Here is a 17,673-nt window from a genome sequence, read left to right on the forward strand (position 1 = left end):
TGACCGACAAGAAAGGAAGTATGAAATCTACCGACATGACGACAGACGAGATAATCATAAGGACAGACCTGAATTTCATCAGAACTGGCGGGATTCAAACACAGCAGGGCACTTTCGACGACGTGAATTTGTAGAAGCTAGGTCTCCAAATCCCAATAACGACGCGCGCCAACAAAGAAACAGACAATGACTCGCACCGCAGGCAGCCACCTGCGCCGGCTGGCTCAGGAAAAAATAGCATACAGGCTAACCTTGAGAAAAGATTTAGCATTCCTTACCGACGTATACAACATGATAATTGCATTCAAATCAAACTGTGAGTACTATGAAGAGTAAAGGATAGCACCACACTTCACATGTAAAACCATTAATTTAAAGATAATCTGTTTTTTAACTTAGTCTTTGCTATAAAATTTTTCACTTTACATTGCTAGTATGCTTTGTCAGACTTAGAATCTGTTAACATACAACAATGTTTGAAGTTAAATATCCAATCAAGAACCAAGAGAACTTATTTAAACAGAAATTACGAATGCATTGTTATAGTGAACAGAAGTCACAGTGTTATTGTGTGTGTACATTCTTGCTTGTTAGTTGCACGATTATGTAACGACTATAAGGCTTACATACTTAGAACATTTACCAGTACTGCTAATGAGATTTTAATGCAACATTTTGGTTTACTTGAAAATACATTCTGGAGTTTATGTGACAACTACACGGCTTTATCACGACGCTACTAATGAGTGACAATTTACAATGTTGCTTTTGCGGTGTTTCTGTTTTATATCTGCACAGTTTTTCTGCATTATTCTGGAAAGTAAAACATGTTTTAGTAGTAACTTTTGTGGTATAGCAATAATGAGACAGCCTTTTCCGTAGCACAACAATACGTTACAGCACAGTACTTTCTTCATCACGGAAATAAGCATGATAACTACGATATCTATACGCAAAGCATTTCACTTTTGTTTATGATGAGGTAAGTACATTGACTTCAGCAGAACTACGACACTTCCACAGAGATTATCTTACAACAAGACGCACAGTTTAGCGCTACAGTACACGTATTTGAGTGATTAATTTTATACTTAAAACATTTATTTTTAAAGATATTTGAAGTACAATGATACAAAGGTTTTCCATAATAATTTCATTCCATTGTTGTAATCTGTAACACCTGGGGGTATAATTACATTAATCCTCAGGGGGGTACACGCTTACTTTGTGTACCATGTGTTTGGCAAGCACAAGGAGCCCTAGCTAATATGGTATTTGCTTATACAACTTTACACATCGGTACCATGTTTCTCTAACACACAATTACACAGATATCTGATTATTTAACAGAGAAACAAACATTTCTTTACTACATCAGTGACAGATGTTTACGTAATTACACAGTTGGATAACTTCACACTTATGAAATTGTATTTTGTCAGTACTTTGTGAACTCTTCATATTTTTTCAGAACCATTATGATACTATGAGAGCTTTGAATGATGTATTTGGTAAGGGATCATGATTTTTAAGGTAGGTTTGAGGTAGATGACACTACTGACATGAGCAGAGAATTTTTTTTAGGTTTTGAAATTATTGGAGGTAGCTACGACGATTTTGAGAGTTGACTGAGGTGTTATGATATTATTACGATGACTATGTGTATTATGCTGTTGCGGTATGTTTATGATCAATAAGCTGATGCTATATGAGTTATTTGAGTATACTACGTATCTGTTATGATGAAATATTGAAGAAGTGTCGACGAGTAAGGTAAGGAATAATGAATAGTGGTTAGGGACCCTGGTTTGTGAAAAAGGATGTTGGAAACCAAGAATCGTACTTTAAGAGTTATGAAACGTGTGTAAATGCGTTAATGTATCACAATGCTGGCGAAAATTTTTTTGGACACTGTTATATTCATAAGATTTTGTATCTACACATTTGCAATGCAAATTCTCGACCTCTGAAATTTTTTATATGAGACTGCCACTGTAGCGGAAACTGCTGTCGTAAATATTTCCGTAAGAAAGTTAAGTGACCACCTGCACGTAATGTGTCATGGGCACCCAGCTGTGTCAGACGCCTGGAGAAAAAGCCATTAGTGTGTGTGCCATTTCAGAGGCACAGGTAGAAAAGACAAAAAAAAAAGGGAGGCCATTATCCTCGCTATTGACATTCCTTTGTAGAAAGCACCGCAAATACGACACGCTCATTACTTGGAAAGATACTTACATCTGCACACCTGATTATGACAAGCGTCTTTCTCGAGAATTGAGAGAATTTTTACTGCCTTATGAAATGCCATATGGCTAATGAATGATGTTTCATGCCGTCCTTTGTACATATTTGCTCATTTTCTTTAATATCTAGTTTCTAGCTGCACTGCAGCATTGGTTAAAATAAAATTTAATATATGTACTAATATAGTTATTTTATGCCTACAGATCCAGTCAATAAGAAATTTATGATCGACTTCCAAGAAAACGAGGGCACATAAATAGACATTTCCCTTCACAGGAATTGCATAAATAATTTCTTTACGATTTGGTAACTTATCTGGTAGTGTAAGTTCTCGTGATGCATCACTCTAGTGTTAAGATGTGACATAGGTATTAGACATGGCCATTTTTAGTGTAATATTTTTTTCTGCTTGAGCTTTGTCATATTTAGGTATAAGTTATTTCATTTTCTGCTGCTGTTTGCCAGGCATAGTGCTACTGAATTTTAATTTGTGTTACTCTGCTAAGCCAGATTTATTTCTCTTGTTTGCTGCACATTGCCTTATATTAGTTGTAATATTGCAATTGCTTTGCTAATTTCTATAATGCTGCTTGCTTTGCAAATTTGAATTTTTTTGTCATTGCTGTTTGTGTTAATTGTTTTGTGCTGCTGCATTGCCTCGTCCCTTAGTTTAGCATCTGAGCTCAGTAGATTTAAGTTAGCTTAGGAGGGGGTAGACTATATAAGAGAATGAGTTGCGATGAATTGGAAGAAACGCATTGAGAAGATATAAGAAACAGATTTGGCAAAAATGAGTATTGTGCACTGAGAAATAATTATTTTGAAAGAAATATGAATAGAATACAGAAAGCAGGTACGGATACGACTTTTTGGGAATAATGATGAATGAAGGGAGATCTCCAAGAAGTAAAGAAAGTTTTGTTTGCAAAATACTGCAGTAAAACAAACCCTGTCCTTTCCTTTTGTATTATTATGCTATGTGTTTGTGTACCCTTGTGTATTTCTTTTCTTCCTGTCTCTGTGTACTGTTTCATAGAAATTTTTTTTCTGTTCTAGTACTATGATGAGGAATACTGTTATCCTCAAATATAATTTGCATTTATAATATGTTATTTTCTTTGTAAAGATGTTTAGACATTATTTATTCTGTTTTGTTTTAATGCTCATGTGTGAAGTTGATGTTTCGAAAGTTATTCAGACCTTTTATGTATGTACTTATGTCATAATTCCTGTAACACTGATGTATATGTTCTTTCAATTCTTTTGCAAAGCCCATATTACTACAAATGTTATCTGTACTATTATGTTCTTTAATGATGTATTTTGTACGTTTGTAATTTTATTTTCATGTTGTAAATTTATAATTGTATAGACACCAGTTCTTCAAATTAAGTTACATTTCACTGCACATGTTTCTGTTGGTCATAGTATATGGACAATATGTGAGAAGTAGGGACTGATAGTGTTTGCACGTGTGTTAATAATTCAGCAAGGGACTGGATAACAGCATTGCTGGTTCTAAAGACATTTCAAACAAATTTTTTGTGAATGGACAAGTGGTGGTTTATGGACTTGCTATATTATCCGCAAGACTCTTCAATAGTTATTGTGCACCTGCACAGTCACAACAGATGGCTGCTGGCCATCTCTACAAGGACTACAGTGGGTCTACACCTTCAGTGATCCACCAATACCATTATTTCTACAAGGACTACAGTGGGTCTACACCTTTGATGATTCATCAGTGCCATTATTTCTACAAGGACTGTAGTGGGTCTGCACCTTTGGTGGCCCACCAATACCATACTCTCTACCAAGACTATAGTGGGTCTGCTCTGTGATGACCTACCTACCAATATTCTTCAAAACTTCGAATGACTCTGCTGTGGGTTTGCTCTGTAGTGGCCCATTACCTGTCTGCATGTCAAGAGTCAGCACTGTCTTTCCGTTGGAAGGACAACACTGCTTCTTCCAGACTGCATGGAAATCCACTACTTCCGTGTGCATTTTCTGTTACTACTCAGACTTTGAGAAAAACGCTGCTATTTTACTGTAATGAACGATCAGGACTGTCTTTAGGACTGTGAGAAAATTTTAGCTTTTGACCAACATTGTATCAATAAGTGCGTGCATTTGATATCTTTGTTATTGTAATTATGAAAAATTTCTTCAAATCATTCTTGGCCACTGCCCAAAACAATTTGTAAAATTTTTTGTGGGGAGCCTGGTGGCTATGTAAGTAGGCTGTTTAGGGTCTTATATTGGTAACGCCACGTAGCTCTGTATGAAAATCACTGGCTGTGCTGTGTGCAGTATGTGGCTAGTTTGCATTGTTGTCTGCCATTGTAGTGTTGGGCAGCGGCAGCTGGATGTTAACAGCGCGTAGCGTTGCGCAGTTGGAGGTGAGCCGCCAGCAGTGGTGGATGTGGGGAGAGAGATGGCGGAGTTTTGAAATTTGTCATGAACTGCCATATATATTATGACTATTAAGGTAAATACATTGTTTGTTCTCTATTAAAATCTTTCATTTGCTAACTATGGCTATCAGTAGTTAGTGCCTTCCGTAGTTTGAATCTTTTATTTAGCTGGCAGTATTGGCGCTCGCTGTACTGCAGTAGTTCGCGTAACGAAGAGTTTTGTGAGGTAAGTGATTTGTGAAACGTATAGGTTAGTGTTAGTCAGGGCCATTCTTTTGTAGGGATTTTTGAAAGTCAGATTGCGTTGCGCTAAAAAATATTGTGTATCAGTTTAAGGACAGTCATGTATAATTGTTCAAAGGGGACGTTTCAATGTGTATCACAGCTGCTGCATGATGGCCATAGAACGTCACTATTTATACTGAAGCTAAAACATTCTCGGAGGTCTTGCAATCCCTGAGATCGATATATCAACCGTAGTAGTGTCGACAACAGGTGAAAATATTCCATATTCTCGATTCTCGGAATTGATGAACTCTATGTATATACGTAATTAAGTTTGAACGGAACCCTTATTTGCGAGTCCTACTCACCACTGGCCAGTTTTTGCAAAATACTAACGCGAATTCTTTACAGACGAATGGAAAAACTGGTAGAAGCGGACCTCGGGGAAGATCAGTTTGGATTCCGTAGAAATGTTGGAACACGTGAGGCAATACTAACCTTACGACTTGTCTTAGAAGAAAGATTAAGAAAAGGCAAACCTACGTTCCTAGCATTTGTAGACTTAGAGAAAGCTTTTGACAACGTTAACTGGAATACTCTCTTTCAAATTCTGAAGGTGGCAGGAGTAAAATACAGGGAGCGAAAGGCTATTTATAATTTGTACAGAAACCAGATGGCAGTTATAAGAGTCGAGGGACATGAAAGGGAAGCAGTGGTTGGGAAAGGAGTGAGACAGGGTTGTAGCCTCTCCCCAATGTTATTCAATCTGTATATTGAGCAAGCAGTAAAGGAAACAAAAGAAAAATTCGGAGTAGGTATTAAAATTCATGGAGAAGAAGTAAAAACTTTGAGGTTCGTCGATGACATTGTAATTCTGTCAGAGACGGCAAAGGACTTGGAAGAGCAGTTGAACGGAATGGACAGTGTCTTGAAAGGAGGATATAAGATGAACATCAACAAAAGCAAAACGAGGATAATGGAATGTAGTCAAATTAAATCGGGTGATGCTGAGGGGATGAGATTAGGAAATGAGACACTTAAAGTAGTAAAGGATTTTTGCTATTTAGGGAGTAAAATAACTGATGATGGTCGAAGTAGAGAGGATATAAAATGTAGACTGGCAATGGCAAGGTAATCGTTTCTGAAGAAGAGAAATTTGTTAACATCGAGTATAGATTTAAGTGTCAGGAAGTCGTTTCTGAAAGTATTTGTATGGAGTGTAGCCATGTATGGAAGTGAAACGTGGACGATAAATAGTTTAGACAAGAAGAGAATAGAAGCTTTCGAAATGTGGTGCTACAGAAGAATGCTGAAGATAAGGTGGGTAGATCACGTAACTAATGAGGAGGTATTGAATAGGATTGGGGAGAAGAGAAGTTTGTGGCACAACTTGACTAGAAGAAGGGATCGGTTGGTAGGACATGTTTTGAGGCATCAAGAGATCACAAATTTAGCATTGGAGGGCAGCGTGGAGGGTAAAAATCGTAGAGGGAGACCAAGAGATCAATACACTAAGCAGATTCAGAAGGATGTAGGTTGTAGTAGGTACTGGGAGATGATGAAGCTTGCACAGGACAGAGTAGCATGGAGAGCTGCATCAAACCAGTCTCAGGACTGAAGACCACAACAACAAACAACATGCGCACTGCAAAACGTGAGCAATATTTTCTTTCCGCCCCTCTACTGTACAAGCATCCTGTCTTCTCCTATTACGTAGAAGAATATTTTTATGCCCATTGTATTACATTTGCCAGTTGAGTCGTGGTAAAAATTGCTGTTTTGAAAAGCGCGTAGTGTGAAGCAGTCGCCCTCCGTTTCTGGCGGTGGCGCCGCTGTGGCAGTCGCGGCTTTGGTGTCTCCCTATGGTGGGAAAGGGGAGAGGTTGCCTGTTCACGTGCATTTAAGAGGCGCTGTGAGCTCGCCATGGGGAGTCTGGTCAGTTGGTCAGCCGGGTCAATGTGGGGCAGTCAGTGTCTGTCTGTCTGTCGTCCGGAGTGCTAGTATGTGTCAGGCCGCCAGTCTGCTCGAGTTTGTTCAGGCAACGGCCATTGGCGGTTGGATCGAATCGGTTGGTCGGTCGCGCACTGAGACACGAGATGACTTGTCCGCCTGGAGCGTCGGCGCATGTGAGGTCGCCACGTGAGTCCAGTGGGCCGCGCCGTATAGCGAGGGGTAGTGGCTTCGCGGCCGACACGAGAGCAACAGGAGTCAAACCACGACGTCGGTCTGGCCGGCGCGAGCTGCGACGCCGTGAGACGGGAGATCGGCGCGCCTTCCTGCGTCCGTTGAAGCGGCTGGCAGCGGACGGTTCGGGAGAGCGATTTGGGGGTGCTGCGCCAGGTCTTCGCCAGAAATCGCAGTTTATTAGAAGTTAAGTGACTGGTGATATGTTGTTTGATTTATTCTTGTGAAATTCTACTTCTTTTCTTGGTGAGGTCACCAGCCGTTTTGTCTTGGGGTCGTCCCAGCATTCTTCTCCGTTTGCTCACTCGCGGGAAGGTGGTTGTTTATAAATTGGGTGGTCCGTCTTTCCCTTGTGGAGTACGGGCGGGTCAGAGCAACCTGCGGTTCGGGTTGTTCGGTAATCTGCCTATCAATCTACCATACGTTAGTAGCTGCCTCTGTCATGTTTGTCGGATTTGGAGTTAACAAATTTATTGCTTGGAGTGTAACGGCCTAATACCTGAAATATGTTTTGATCTTTGGAAACTTTGATATTATTGCCTATGATCTTGAGAGGCGGTATCTGTGTACTGTAGAGCATCTAAACTATTGTTTGGGCAACCTTGTAGAATTTTATATAAGATTGCATTTCATGAGCTTTTATTTAAATGATCAGTTTAGTATATAAAGTTGCCACCCTTTCACCGTAATACTTTTCTTAGAAGTTAAAATCAACTTGCACCTTCGGTGGCAAGATTAATATTTTAACTGTAAGTGTTTTGTACTATTTCCATCCCTTCTACAGGGGGGTGCATAGTTTGTGCGTGTGTATAAATTGTTAAATCTCTTAGTTTAGAGTTATCTGGTGTGTTGCAGATTTTCACCAGTGTAGTCTTTCAGAGCCTGTTGTGAGCTGTCGTAACTACGGCCGTGTCAAAAGGGAACAGCAAGCTTCTCTGCCTGAAAGCTCATACTATCAAAATTTGTTTTTTTCTGCCTCTGAATAAATAGTAACCTTGATACTTAGAGGGTGCTTTCTGATTATAATTTTAAATCTGTTTCTTTTAAAAAATTCTTTTAGGCACTATTAAAGTCAATAAAATTCCCATTTGTTAAAAGGAGTTTGGTTATGATTTGATCAGTTACTCCCTGGCACCTACTTCCATGCTTACATGTTGTTGTTGTGGTCTTCAGTCCTGAGACTGGTTTGATGCAGCTCTCCATGCTACTCTATCCTGTGCAAGCTTCTTCATCTCCCAGTACCTACTGCAGCCTACATCCTTCTGAATCTGCTTAGCGTTTTCATCTCTTGGTCTCCCTCTACGATTTTTACCCTCCACGCTGCCCTCCAATGCTAAATTTGTGATCCCTTGATGCCTCAAAACATGTCCTACCAACCGATCCCTTCTTCCTGTCAAGTTGTGCCACAAACTCCTCTTCTCCCCAATCCTATTCAATACCTCCTCATTAGTTACGTAATCTACCCACCTTATCCTCAGCATTCTTCTGTAGCACCACATTTCGCAAGCTTCTATTCTCTTCTTGTCCAAACTAGTTATTGTCCATGTTTCACTTCCATACATGGCTACACTCCATACAAATACTTTCAGAAACGACTTCCTGACACTTAAATGTATACTCGATGTTAACAAATTTCTCTTCTTCAGAAGCGCTTTCCTTGCCATTGCCAGTCTACATTTTATATCCTCTCTACTTCGACCATCATCGGTTATTTTACTCCCTAAATAGCAAAACTCCTTTACTAATTTAAGTGTCTCATTTCCTAATCTAATTCCCTCAGCATCACCCGACTTAATTTGACTACATTCCATTATCCTCGTTTTGCTTTTGTTGATGTTCATCTTATATCCTCCCTTCAAGACACTGTCCATTCCGTTCAACTGCTCTTCCAAGTCCTTTGCTGTCTCTGACAGAATCACAATGTCATCAGCGAACCTCAAAGTTTTTACTTCTTCTCCATGAATTTTAATAGCTACTCCGAACTTTTCTTTTGTTTCCTTTACTGCTTGCTCAATATACAGATTGAATGACATCGGGGAGAGGCTACAACCCTGTCTCACTCCCTTCCCAACCACTGCTTCCCTTTCATGTCCCTCGACTCGTGTAACTGGTTTCTGTACAAATTGTAAATAGCCTTTCGCTCCCTGTATTTTACCCCTGCCACCTTCATAATTTGAAAGAGAGTATTCCAGTTAACATTGTCAAAAGCTTTCTCTAAGTCTACAAATGCTAGAAACGTAGGTTTGCCCTTTCTTAATCTTTCTTCTAAGGTAAGTCGTAAGGTTAGTATTGCCTCACGTGTTCCAACATTTCTACGGAATCCAAACTGATCTTCCCCGAGGTCCGCTTCTACCAGTTTTTCCATTCGTCTGTAAAGAATTCGCGTTAGTGTTTTGCAGCTGTCACTTATTAAACTGATAGTTCGGTAATTTTCACAATGCTTACATAGTGTGATTAAATGTGTTAATGTTCTTGATGAGTCGCTAGTAAATAAAATAAATTCTTAAGATTATACTTTGAAAATAAATCACGGTTCACCAGTTTCAGATACACTTGATAATGGCCTAATACGAAGATCGAAACCTCTCGTGTGTGGAAAGTTCGACTTGAGCAACGGGAGCATCTTTTCATTAATCAAAATGCATCACGCCCAAATTAGCTTATATCAAATAGAAGACAAGGACCACAGCTGAGTATGTAGCAGGTACTGACCAGCAGGGTGGGGTGGCGGGCCTGGTAGATGCCGATGTACCTGGCCCGGGGGAAGGCCTCGTAGAGCCGGCGGTAGCCGTCGGCGGCCGCCTCTCGGAACGTGAGCACGGGCCGCACGTTGCCGAACAGCGGCTCCGGCGGCGGGTGGGGGACGCCGAGCGCCGCCCACGTGCCGTGCAGCAGCGACGAGTAGCGCCGCAGCGCCACCCACGCCGCCCACAGCAGCGCCGCCCACCCCGCCAGCAGCCACCCCGCCGCCGTCACCCACCACATGGCCGCAGCCCCCTCCTCTCACTGCGGGCCTGCAGGCGCACCGAGTCACACGTCACACATAGAGTGCCGAGGCAGTCGAGGTTGTGGGGAAGAATATGATACATATGATGGTGGTATTGTCAGGGGCAGTGAGGAGACAGAAAAGAAGGAGAGAGATGATGAACGAACAGGTCGGGGTGAAGAAGCTGACAGGTAACAGAAGAAATTAAAGGAGAAGATACATACCTGAAAGAAAAAGCATGTGAGATACAATAACACAATGAAGGAAAAGTAGCATACAATGAAGGAAAAGTAGCATACAAATGAATAGGTAGAAACAGACTACGTGGAAGAAACATGTGCCCTGGATGAAAGAGATGAGGCAGATGAAAGAAATGAGGTGGCCAAAATAGATGAGATGGAAGAGAGAAAGATGAAGTGTGAGAAACAGCTGAGGTGAAACAAACAGGTGACCTGCAAGATGACGTGGAAGAAAGAGATGGGTGTGAAAGAAAGATGGGGGGGGGGGGAGGAAGGGTGCAAAAGAGAGGTGAGGTGGAAAAGGCAGATGAGGTGGAAAGGAAAAAGGTATGGAAAATACAGATGGGATGGAAGGCAGATATGATAAAAGATAGATGGGATAGAAAATACAGATGGGGTGGAAAAGAGAGATCGGGTGGAAAACAGACATCATGTGGTAAAGAGAGATCAGGTGCAAAAGACAGATGGGGTGCCAAAGAGAGATGAGGTGGGAAAGACAAATGAGATGGAAAAGACAGATGAGATGGAAAAGACAGGTGGGGTGGAAAGGGAGAAGCTATGGGAAAGACAGATGGGATGAAGAGAGACATGATAAAAGGTAGATGCGGTGAAAAGACAGGTGGGGTGGAAAAGAGAGATAGGATGAAAAAGAGAGATGATGTGCAAGAATTAGATGATATGGAAGAACGGATGAGATGTAAGAGAAGAGCTACGGTGGATGAACCAGACAATATGGAATACCCAGATGAGATGCAAGAGATGAGGTAAAAGAAATAGATGAGCTGGAAGAATGAGATGAGATGGAAGAGAGATATGAGTTTCGAGAAACAGCCAAGGTGGAAAAAAACCACATGACCTGCAAGAAAGAGGTGAGATGGAAGAAACAGATAAGGTGGAAGAAAAAGATTAGGAAGGATAAGCAAATAACTAAGAAGAAGCAAATAAGATCCACATCAAGTGGATAAAGAGATGATAGAAACAGGTGAGGAAGAACAAGCAGGTTGATAAGTGTAATTAAACAAATCAGGAAGAACAAAATGTTGATGAAGATAGAGGAGGAAGGGAAAAGAAAGCAGTTGCAGGACAACAAGAAATTGATGAGTAGGGAAAATGGATTGGATAAAACAAAATGGTGTGAGTACAGGAAAGGGGGGGGGGATAAATGTATGAGAGAACATAAGATGAAGAAATGTTTATAAGGAAGAGGAAACAGATGAGACAGAACGAAAAAAGAGGCGGAATAGGGCGGGGGAGGATATACAGATGGAGGACAGAGAAATAGATGAGGTGTAAGAAATAGTAGAGATAGAACAAACAGACAATGCAGAACAAGGATGTGAAGGAAAAGTTGCAGATGTGAGGAAGAAATAATTCAGAGTTATGAAACAAAGCAACAAGTGAAGTGGGAAAGAAACAGATGACAGGGCATATGCATCAGAGGACGAATATCAATATGAGGGTAAAGAAATAAATGAGGAAGGACAGGATAGGAAGAAGGAGTAACTTGGGATTTATATACAGATAAAGAAAAAGAAACAAATTAGATATACGAAAATCACGATGGCAATTGTTGCAAGCACAGGACTCAAGAAACACCTGAATATCAATACAGCTAACGCCTCAGCGATTGGGACAATTCGTTGTACCACAAGACTACGATGTCATATGCTGAACTGTTTGGAATGTTACTAATACTATTAATCGTGTAGTATATGATTCTTTCACTTTTTGAAAAAAACATACAGATTCTTCTCCATCCACTCATACAGCAACTTATACTATTAATCGTGTAGTATATGATTCTTTCAATTTTTGAAAAAAACATACAGATTCTTCGCCATCCACTCACATAGCAACTTAGTGTTTTTAAAGAACAGTACAACATACGTCCAAAAAGTTACGAGATTGATTTCATTCCTTGCGTATAAGGACCGTCGGCGCAGCAACTTGAACTAACAACCGCAAACGAGAGGTGTGCATTCAACCAGTCACTTCTGAACAGGCAGTGTTAAGCAGTGAATGTGCAGCCGCTGTGAGTCGCAAATCGCAACGTAGCGAGATTCATAAATCAAGTATTCAAGACATTCTCCACAGTTTTTCGTACAAGAGATAAACGTGTTCAAAGGTTGCCCACTCACCTCCCGATCAAACGACGACGTCAGGAGCGATTTGACTAAAATTAAAAACGAAACTACCACAAAACGAAAAAGTGCAGAAATTCGGATGTTCGGTGAACGCTTTGAAGCAGGTTGGTTCAAATGGCTCTGAGCACTATGGGACTTAACTTCTGACGTCATCAGTCCCCTAGAACTTAGAACTACTTAAACCTAACTAACCTAAGGACATCACACACATCCATGCCCGAGGCAGGATTCGAACCTGCGACCGTAGCGCTCGCGCGGTTCCAGACTGTAGCGCCTAGAACCGCTCGGCCACTCCGGCCGGCTTTGAAGTAGGACTGTTGATATTTTTAAAAATATCGGTAGTCCGATACATCGACGTTTACCAAAATATCATTAACGGCTTTCGACATATCGAAAATAATACATGTTTATGATATATTGAAGGAAGAATATCGACGCACCCGCCTATAAAAATATCGGCTTCACATTGTAAATGTACTGCCAGTTTTGGAGCTGTATATTTAAGTATTAATTTACTATTAGATATTCTGTACACCAACAAGCTAGCAGCGTGCTTATCCCCCCCTTACAGCGAGAATTGAAAGGACAACGAAGCTGGTTTACGTTTGGCGATAACCGCTTTGCTAACAATGGTAGCTGCATGTAAGTGGCACAATATAAAGTGTCCGATGGATCCATCGTTCACTGATTTATCCGGAAGACTTCATATCGACTTTCCTGTTTGTTTTTTTCCATTTCTGCAAAACGCCTACGACGTAGCAGCTGTCGTGTCAAAACTGCGTGGTACAGTTAGACATTGGAGTTTCTGTTGGTAGCGCTAAGCGCCGAATACGTCAACATTTCCCTTCACACGTCTCCGATGACCGCAAAGAACAATGTTGTGATTTAGATTTTTGTTCGTCATTTTCAGCAAATGTTTTTCAAGTACGCTGGCGTCAAGAAATAGCACACTAGTTACGTTAAACATTTTTTTAAGGCAACTAGAGTGCTGTTTATTAACATCGGATATCTTGTCGTTCCACTGACACAGCCAGCCCCTAGTGCAATCGGACCTTTTTTTGTGCCACATACACTCCTGGAAATTGAAATAAGAACACCGTGAATTCATTGTCCCAGGAAGGGGAAACTTTATTGACACATTCCTGGGGTCAGATACATCACATGATCACACTGACAGAACCACAGGCACATAGACACAGGCAACAGAGCATGCACAATGTCGGCACTAGTACAGTGTATATCCACCTTTCGCAGCAATGCTGGCTGCTATTCTCCCATGGAGACGATCGTAGAGATGCTGGATGTAGTCCTGTGGAACGGCTTGCCATGCCATTTTCACCTGGCGCCTCAGTTGGACCAGCGTTCGTGCTGGACGTGCAGACCGCGTGAGACGACGCTTCATCCAGTCCCAAACATGCTCAATGGGGGACAGATCCGGAGATCTTGTTGGCCAGGGTAGTTGACTTACACCTTCTAGAGCACGTTGGGTGGCACGGGATACATGCGGACGTGCATTGTCCTGTTGGAACAGCAAGTTCCCTTGCCGGTCTAGGAATGGTAGAACGATGGGTTCGATGACGGTTTGGATGTACCGTGCACTATTCAGTGTCCCCTCGACGATCACCAGTGGTGTACGGCCAGTGTAGGAGATCGCTCCCCACACCATGATGCCGGGTGTTGGCCCTGTGTGCCTCGGTCGTATGCAGTCCTGATTGTGGCGCTCACCTGCACGGCGCCAAACACGCATACGACCATCATTGGCACCAAGGCAGAAGCGACTCTCATCGCTGAAGACGACACGTCTCCATTCGTCCCTCCATTCACGCCGGTCGCGACACCACTGGAGGCGGGCTGCACGATGTTGGGGCGTGAGCGGAAGACGGCCTAACGGTGTGCGGGACCGTAGCCCAGCTTCATGGATACGGTTGCGAATGGTCCTCGCCGATACCCCAGGAGCAACAGTGTCCCTAATTTGCTGGGAAGTGGCGGTGCGGTCCCCTACGGCACTGCGTAGGATCCTACGGTCTTGGCGTGCATCCGTGCGTCGCTGCGGTCCGGTCCCAGGTCGACGGGCACGTGCACCTTCCGCCGACCACTGGCGACAACATCGATGTACTGTGGAGACCTCACGCCCCACGTGTTGAGCAATTCGGCGGTACGTCCACCCGGCCTCCCGCATGCCCACTATACGCCCTCGCTCAAAGTCCGTCAACTGCACATACGGTTCACGTCCACGCTGTCGCGGCATGCTACCAGTGTTAAAGACTGCGATGGAGCTCCGTATGGCACGGCAAACTGGCTGACACTGACGGCGGCGGTGCACAAATGCTGCGCAGCTAGCGCCATTCGACGGCCAACACCGCGGTTCCTGGTGTGTCCGCTGTGCCGTGCGTGTGATCATTGCTTGTACAGCCCTCTCGCAGTGTCCGGAGCAAGTATGGTGGGTCTGACACACCGGTGTCAATGTGTTCTTTTTTCCATTTCCAGGAGTGTATACTTGCTTACACAGTCAAAGAGAAAGGTTGGACTCTATGAATGTTCAGGAAGTAGTAAGACTCCTTCACACAGTCAAAGTACGAGGGTAGTCCCAAAAGTAAGGCCTCCAATTTTTTTTATAAGTACAGAACTCTGTTTGTGTGGCAGTTGGCCACACTGTTATGAAGAGTGCTTCACGCGCTGTGTGTGAACATATGCACGCCGCGCTGAGGCGCTGTCTAGGCTCGGCACCCGTCGAGAATGGAGCTTCCGTTGGATGTTACCGCCAAGTGCGAATTGCGCGCAATTATTCGGTCTTTGAACGCAAAGGGCACTACGCCGATTGAAGTCCATGCACGGATGTCAGAAATGTTCTTAAGTGGTTTAGAGAGTTTGCAGCTGGTCGGACCGAAATTCACGACGAACAAAGGAGCGTGTAAGGGGTCCGTAGACCCTTACTATAAGTTTTGCGACAGCACAGGTCGACAGGACAAACAATCGATAGTGTGCGTCGGGTGGCGAGAGCGAGAGCGAGTGTTGAGATAGCAGTAGAGTGTGGTACGCGCTGCGGGCCGAGCCGGGTGGAGTTCTGTTACTGGAATGCAGGACCGTACCGACAAAGGGAGTGGCCACCGCCGTGGTTTAACCCCTTTGTGTTAAAAATATACGGGAAAGTGAAAAAGTATAATTACTAGTGTGATTCAGTGACATTTTTGTGCCGATATTGTAATTACGCGTCTACCGCGCCGGCATCATTTGGATTGCAGTGTTGGATACAGTGATTAAAATTTGCGTGTGACGATAATGAATAACAAAGAGGCCTGTGCTGTGATTAGCCGTTATTAATTCTGTACGACGAAGGCGGTGGCTGTCTCCTTACGTTGTGTTTTTGGTGATAAATATAGGTTGTTGATTAATGAAGCTGTGTTGCTGTTCTTCTTGGCACCAGACAATCATTATTACAGCATTTGAGAAGGACAAAATGGAATGTAACAATTCCGTAGCAGTCCAATCCGATTGCCAGCCCCATTAGGTACACGGTCACATTAATTAATATCTATTTGGGCTGCTATCAGATCCCGGTCGAGCGGGATAAGTCAGTAAGAATAAACCGGAGTGTTACAAGCGGGAGACAGCCAGTTTCTGAGGAGACAGTGTTGAAGGTTGAGCAAAGGATGCGCGAAGATCGGCGGATCACTCTGGATGATCTCTGCACGTTGGTTCCTGAATTTTAACGGAAACATTGAACTACCGGAAGGTGTGCGCAAGATGGGTGCCACGCATGCTGACTGAGGACCACTTGAGGCAACGAGTTGATGCTTCCCGCGCATTTCTTCACCGCCTTGCAGCCGAACAGGACAACTTTCTGGACTCAACTGTCACGGGTGACGAATCCTGGGCATACCACTTTACACCTGAGACCAAGCAACTTTATTAACAGCATGGCGACGAGCTGGTATGACATGGGCATACAAAAACTCACACAGCGTCTACAAAAATGGATCGACAGAAATGGTGATTATGTCAAAAGATAACTAAATGTTCGAGTTGTAAACTGATGTAAACCATTGTAGAAATAAACAGGTCTATGTACTTACAAAAAAAGTAGGAGATCTTACTTTTGGGATTACCCTCGTAAGATTATGTTCTACTACAATTTCAAAATAATAACTTGAAATATTTACCGAAAATTGTAAAAAAAAACATAATATTAAAAATATATCGTCACTCTATATTGACATTTTGATATCGATATATCTGTGGAGAAGTGTCGATATATCAAATGGTTCAACTGGCTCTGAGCACTATGGGACTTAACATCTGAGGTCATCAGTCCCCTAGACCTTAGACCTATTTAAACCTAACTAACCTAAGGACATCACACACATCCATGCCCGAGGCAGGATTCGAACCTGCGACCGTAGCGGTCGTGTGGTTCCAGACTGAAGCGCCTAGAACCGATCGGCCACTCCGGCAGGCCATCGATATATTGATGTTTTCTAAACAGCACTTCTTTGAAGACGTACCCGACGTTCAAATCCAATGTGACACTCGAGTTTGCAAAACATCTCAAAAAAGGATTATTCCGACAGTTGTGTGAACGTTCTGTGCGTTGTGCTCAAGTCGGGACCGAACGTCTGCAGAGGGAAAGAGAAAAGTTTCAGAGCTGCTTCTTCTGGTGTAGCATAGGATAGAGAGGACGACGTGTTTTACGTACTACGGACTACTTCCGGTGAGGTCGTATGCAAAGTTTAATTTACGAAACTCCTGTAGAGACAGAGGAAGATGCTGGCACGAGATCTGACCGCTGCGCTACAAACTGAACAGACACCGGCCAGGTGCGATGAAGAGTGTGTACAAGAACAGTAACAAAATTGCTGGTCGTCACATCGAGCATGGTTCTTTTTTCTTTTGGATTAATATAAGCAGGTAACGTTTAAGTGTTAATACAGACAAATGTAGTTAAGCGATAAATCGATGTTTCGTTATGCTTTCTTTAGAATTAGTACCGAATAATTTTACTGCATCACCGCTAGTTCAGTTCCTCAAGCATAAGTGGATGAGTTAAGCATCTGAATTGGAACCGCCATAGAAAGGAAACGGTACGTTTCCGGACATGGGTTACTAGTCAAAGTACACAATGTGATCAAAAGTATCCGGACACCTGGCTCACAATGACTTACAAGTTGCAAAGCTGCAATTCAGAATGGCGTTGGCCCACCCTTAGCCTTGGTGACAACTTCCAGTCGCGCAGACAG

At 42.7% G+C, this 17,673-nt stretch overlaps 1 long non-coding RNA gene across 1 annotated transcript in view; it reads right to left on the reverse strand.

The window, feature by feature from the left end:
* Positions 1 to 10,048: 10,048 nt before the first annotated feature.
* Positions 10,049 to 17,673, reverse strand: part of LOC126427330 (uncharacterized) — a 335,716-nt gene continuing 328,091 nt past the window's right edge. Inside the window, exon 3 of the long non-coding RNA XR_007576634.1 lies at positions 10,049 to 10,084. This is a non-coding gene — a long non-coding RNA (uncharacterized LOC126427330). The remainder of the gene's footprint in view (positions 10,085 to 17,673) is intronic.

Source organism: Schistocerca serialis, chromosome 11, assembly GCF_023864345.2.
Source record: "Schistocerca serialis cubense isolate TAMUIC-IGC-003099 chromosome 11, iqSchSeri2.2, whole genome shotgun sequence".
NCBI lineage: Eukaryota > Metazoa > Arthropoda > Insecta > Orthoptera > Acrididae > Schistocerca > Schistocerca serialis.